The 5,883-nt window shown below is 31.2% G+C and overlaps 1 long non-coding RNA gene across 1 annotated transcript; it reads right to left on the bottom strand.

Moving 5' to 3' along the window:
* Window positions 1-2,716: 2,716 nt before the first annotated feature.
* LOC110795569 (uncharacterized) lies at window positions 2,717-5,032 on the bottom strand. Its single transcript, XR_008923213.1, has 4 exons — window positions 4,734-5,032; window positions 4,443-4,570; window positions 3,369-3,478; window positions 2,717-2,991 (listed from the first exon to the last, which is right to left on the bottom strand). It is a non-coding gene; the product is annotated as an uncharacterized lncRNA (long non-coding RNA).
* Window positions 5,033-5,883: the final 851 nt, after the last annotated feature.

Here is a 5,883-nt window from a genome sequence, read left to right as displayed (position 1 = left end):
ACAACAAAGAAAAAGGTAGAATAAGAGGATGACATGTGGTGGAGATGGTTTTCTTTTTTAAATACTAGGTATTCATTTGCATTTGTATTTAGAACATTGAATTTTGAATTGCTTTCTTGTATTTTCCCCTCTTTCTTTGCCTTTTGATGATTTTAGCTCCTATTGGAACCAACATCCATAATTTCTGAATGTCCATAATTAGAGTTTTAGTAAATATTATTATTCATCTAAATACTTGATCCGTTCACGTACTATTTGTGTGACCCTACGGATTCAGTCAAGAATAAGTTGTGGTATTAATATTATTAATTCCACTTGAACTGAAGTAGAATCTAGCTAAGCATTCAGATCACTTGATCTCACTAAATAATTAACTTTTTTAATTAATACTGAACTGAGTTTATTAGACTTAACATTAAATGCATTAAATGCAAACTTGGACCAAGGACATTATTTCCTTCAGTCTTTCATTTGTCCTTAGTGTGCATTTCCTAATTTCTTTGTCGCAATTGATGCCTGCTCATCAATATAAGGTAGAGTAGTCATCTTTATTATGTCTAGGGGTATTTCTCGGTGTCAGTGTTCAACTGATCACCTAAGCACGGCCATGCATTTTACAGTTTCTAGCTCTCCGAGTCCCCCAGCGGGTTTCCTTCCCATACCCACCAAAAAAAAGTTAAAGAAAAGAAATTGGAAAAGATGGCCCACCCTTAAATAAATGGGTAAAAATGTTGCTAACTTGTTATATACTCTTAATGGTTTGGATGTCAACTAGCTTAGTTGGTAAAGTTTTGAAGGGGTGGTACCCAAGACCTGGATTGAATCCCGTCTACATCATTTGTCGTCTTACCCTTTGTGACTCTCTCTACATCAAAAAAAAATGTACTGTCAAATGTTATATAAATATTGTTATTGCTGTAAATATATTGTCATTTTTATATTAAAATCTGTCATAATTACCCAAAAAAAGGAAATGAAATGAAATAGAAAAAGAAAAAGTAAAAGGACCACTTAAATGAATGGGTAAAAGTGTTGCATATTAAATGAATGGGTAAAAGTATGTATACAAAGTGTTATATAAATATTTTCATTGTTATATTAGTTATTGTCATTTTTGCCGATACTTAGTAATTTGTTTAACTTTTCAACGCAATAAGCGAAAATACTATTTTACCCCTGGATATGGGGAAAAAATCCGCTGGAGGATAGTGGTGTAACCTGCCTTTGCATCTCTATTATATAAGTGAAGATCTGAGGTTATTTTAGTAAATCTACTTTTGGTGTCCCCCTTAGATTACTAAAATACCATCCACATTTATTGAATAGAAAATATATATATATATAATGACAACCTACTCAAAAGGAAAAGTCCAAAGAAGAATTTTAATCAATCTAGCCTCTTAAATAAATTATTACCATTTTAATCAATCTGTTTATATGCGTTCGGTTCTATCTAACTTATATATTTCTTATATTCGCACGCATCACATTTATATTATTTTTTTACATGTTATTTCAAGTTTAAATGTAATAAAATAAATTTATTTTTTATATTCACACCTATCGCGTGCATATAAGACTATTATATGTATACTATAAGTCTCTATACTGTAATTTTGAGCATATTAATTTTGTATATTTAGTGATCGATAAGATTGAGAAGTCTCCGTTGTGAGTTGATCTCCAAAAAGAAACATTCAGCAGAATTAAACTAACGACTCACATGGCTTCACCAGATAAAGATCCATCTCATATTCTCATATTATGTAGTATATTATATTGTTCCAGGCCAGGTGGGGGTACGATGACAGTGTTAATAACTTGAATACTACTCAATTCATTCCTAACGTACTCTTCACTACAATTATCCCAGAAGCTACTGACGGGAAAGGGTAAATTTGTTTTGGGATACTCCATCGTATCTCTATTCTATAAAGGAACACTTGGGGTCAATTTAGTAATTGCTTTTTTGGTGTGCCCCTGTGGAATTAAATACCCTCTACTGTTTTGTTTATTTAATCCGATTACAAACCTAATTATTTATTGCATGCAGTAGCAAATCAGTAAACACATAAAATAAACGCCTAAAATAAACTAGGTAACTGACAGTCAGAGAATATTTGATTGAGAATCAACTAAATATGATTGAGAATCTTCAAATCAGGAAAGAAGTGAAAAATTAGGGAAAGTCACCTATAATCATACATTACTGACAATCAAACTATTAAAAAAATCAAAATCATATACATGTTGTTACAATTGCCTAAAATTATCTCTATTATATTAGGAAAAGTATTATTTCTTTGAATTTAAGAATTTGATCACCGTCAAATTATATAAAAAGCTAATTACGTAATTGTAGGTTAGATTGTAGGTAACGTCTAATCTTTTATATAACTAGTTTTATATGCACGCGATGTGTGCGAAGATATATGAACATTGGAATGTCTCAGTTCTATCACTGATTTATATTGGACTAAGAGAGAGAAATTAAATACTACCTCCGTTTTAGAAAGTTCTTTACAGTTACTATTTGCACAAACTCCAATGCAATATTTAACTACTAATATATCCAATTTCGTATGTGGAAAAATTTATAAAATTTGATATTCTGAAAATACATACCGAGACCAATCTAACAAGATCTTACATGTAACGTTTTGATGTATATAATAGTGAGAATTTACGGTCAAACTTTTCATATTTTGGACACATATTTCAAAGCGTAAAGAACTTTCAGAAACGGAGGAAGTACATTCAAATCACCTAATACAATCATACTTCACAATCACATCACAAACCCTCACAAATTAACCCTTGTACCAAATTACAACATTACAAAATCAGATGCCAAAAACTACAAGCACAATGTTGAATCTGTCGTCGAGAGTCGGGAGTCGATAATATCATCTACCGTTGAGAGATTTGTAGCTTCCATTAGACATTAATTTATCGACCATTCATCAAATAATTTCCTTGCGATTGCAATTTCTGTGAGAAAAAAACATAATTCATATTAAGAATAACAACAAAATAACATTTCAAATTAAAGTTGTAAACTTTATAGTTATATATGAGTGAAATGTTAATTCTTTGTACAATAATAATATAAAAATCTAAGAATTAAAACAAAAAAGAATCATTAATAAAATTTCATTTTCTTTGATATTTCTGTTAAAATATATGGCAATATATTCTCATTATTTAGTAAATATTATATGTGATTATAATTGATTGCCTTTGATTGTAATTGATTATATTAGTCAAAGTATCCTAATGTGTTAGCATGATTAACATAATTTTTTTTTGGCAAGCAAGTTAAACATTGGATCTGATGATCTTTGTCCAGTGTGTGGGTGGGACTGCACCTGAAACAGCTGCTCATCTCTTTTTTGAATGCCCGTTTAGTGCCAGCTGCAGGCAGCAAATCATGGCCTAGTTAGGCTTCCACAACAGCAGATCTTCCATTCACCCCCTTCTAAAGTGGATTCAGAGATACAATAAGAGTAAAGTCCAGTGTACCATTATTTACAATGCAGTGGCTAGTTTAGTGTACAACATTTGGAAAGCTAGGAACTCAGCAGTTTGCTATGAAGGTGTCAGCCATTAAACACACTGTCCAAACTATTCAGTTTGAGGTCAAGAATAGAGTTGCAAACTTGCTTAGCAAGAAAAATTGTAATAGGGATAGATGCTGGTTTTTTAGCCCGTAAGGCTTTTTGGTCTGTTTTGGCTAGTTGCTGCTAGCCTGTTGGTTTTTGCTCCTTGGTTCCTCCTGGGTTCCCTGGTAGCTTGGTTGTAAAACATAATTTAGTTAGCAGAATAAACTCCATCATTGGCTCATTCTACAATGTATATATTACACATTCATGAAATGGAAATTCCGCGGAAATAATTCCTTTCAAGTCTAATTAATGAAAATGGAAACATGGAATATTTACTAATTAATGAGAATATATATATTGTCATATATTCTAACAATTTAATTCAAAAATAAACATTCAAGTGCCAAAATACAAAAATATTTGATGCACAAAATTGATTTTTAGAATCTGAAAAACTACAATAGATTGAAGATTAAACACCACGTATATAGCTTGACAGTTAATGTGAGCTATACTCAAAAGAAAAAGTGTCAAAATCAATTCTTGTATAACATAGTATAAGTACCTATGGTTGGTGGTCCATTATCATAAAAGATAAATTATATACGAAGTATGTTGGTCCAAATGAATTTATTTAAAAAGAAAAGGGAAAATTGAAGTGGTATGTTGTTCTTCAATCAATGGAAGCCAATCCACTCGCTGATGGAAAAATTATTGTTCTGAATTAGGATGCCAATTCTCTTCAGTTTTCACATGCATTTAGATTTGCAATGGCCATCAGGGATCGCATTGGAGATGTAAATCGATTCAAGCCACCAGATTTTCAGAATAACATACCTACTCTCGCCATGGCCTCATCGCACTGCGTCGCCATCACCATTGCTCCTCTTTATTCCCACAAAATACATCTACCTACTTGACCACCTGATCTCTTTTGTACTATCGTCCACCATTGGTGTACCTTACTTCAATATAATAATATCACCCATAAAGAAGATAGGAAAATGGGGAAAAAGAAGAGAAATTCAATTAGATTTGTACTGAAGAAATTCAGGATTTAAGAGACGATTATAATAGTAGTAATAACATGAATGTTGAATCGAAGAGAGAGGAGGAGATAAGAGGTACCATTTTTGAAGTAGTCGACGGCGTGGAAAGACAACGAAGAACCAACGACAACCGAAATGCTAAAGAAGAAATTTCTAAGTTACAATCCACTTTGATCTTTGTTCTTTTCCTATTGAGTATGTTGTCATTATATTTTCTATTCTATAAGCGTGAAGGGTATTTTAGTAATCCAAGGGGGACACCAAAAATAGATATACTAATATAAACTCACCTTTTCACTTATAAATATAGATTAATAAGCAATTTACTAGTTAATGTTATTGCTATATGTTGCTTTAGTATTCTACTATATGACTGATTCCACATTTGCCAATATAAGGATTAAGGACATGTTCATATAGTATTGCAAAAATCAAGTGAGCACTATTTTACCCTTGTCTTATATGCACACAATGTATGCGATATTAAATTGGAACGTCACATTGTGTAATTGCATCTAATAACCTCAAATTATAAATAAGAAAATTTGTTAATAAAGTTCCTCTAAACGAACATCTCGTTGTTGTAAGTATTGTGATTGTATTTTTTATGCACGTATAAGATGAGGCCACTAATTATATAATAAATATAGCTAGGAAAGCATTATGTCTATATTTTTTTTAATCTCTATAAACTCCATTCCAAGTTAAATATAATCATGACAATCCATATTCGCCCTCAACTCATAGCCACTAATCTCCGATATATGCCAATTGCCACCCAAACGTCGTCTCAACTTTAAAAATAAAAAGAAATTCAAAACCCTAAATTAATATGTTTAAAATTTGTTTGCTTTTGAATATGTATAGTTGTTCACTGGTAGACCCAAGGTAAAAAGAGATAGGACTTAAAATAGTAGTGTCTTTAGTCCTTTGTTTATGACAATTGTGAGATCAACAATATAGTATGATAATATGCTAAAATAGAGCAATATAAAATAGAAGTAATCTTACTCATAATGTGATTGCACACATATCATACAATATTACATTTTAAACAGTATTGCATATAGAAGTATAACAATTAACAAAGAAACTCAATAACGAAATTTGCATATTACATCAATTATTTGTTAAAAAAACTCAATAACAATATTGCATGTTACTTCATTTTTTTGATGAGTTGATGGAACACATGTCTTATTTGGAGAAATTTATTCAACGGTGGTTAT

Source organism: Spinacia oleracea, chromosome 6, assembly GCF_020520425.1.
Source record: "Spinacia oleracea cultivar Varoflay chromosome 6, BTI_SOV_V1, whole genome shotgun sequence".
NCBI lineage: Eukaryota > Viridiplantae > Streptophyta > Magnoliopsida > Caryophyllales > Amaranthaceae > Spinacia > Spinacia oleracea.
Note: the sequence above shows the minus strand (reverse complement) of the source record. Positions and strands in the feature narration are given on the sequence as shown.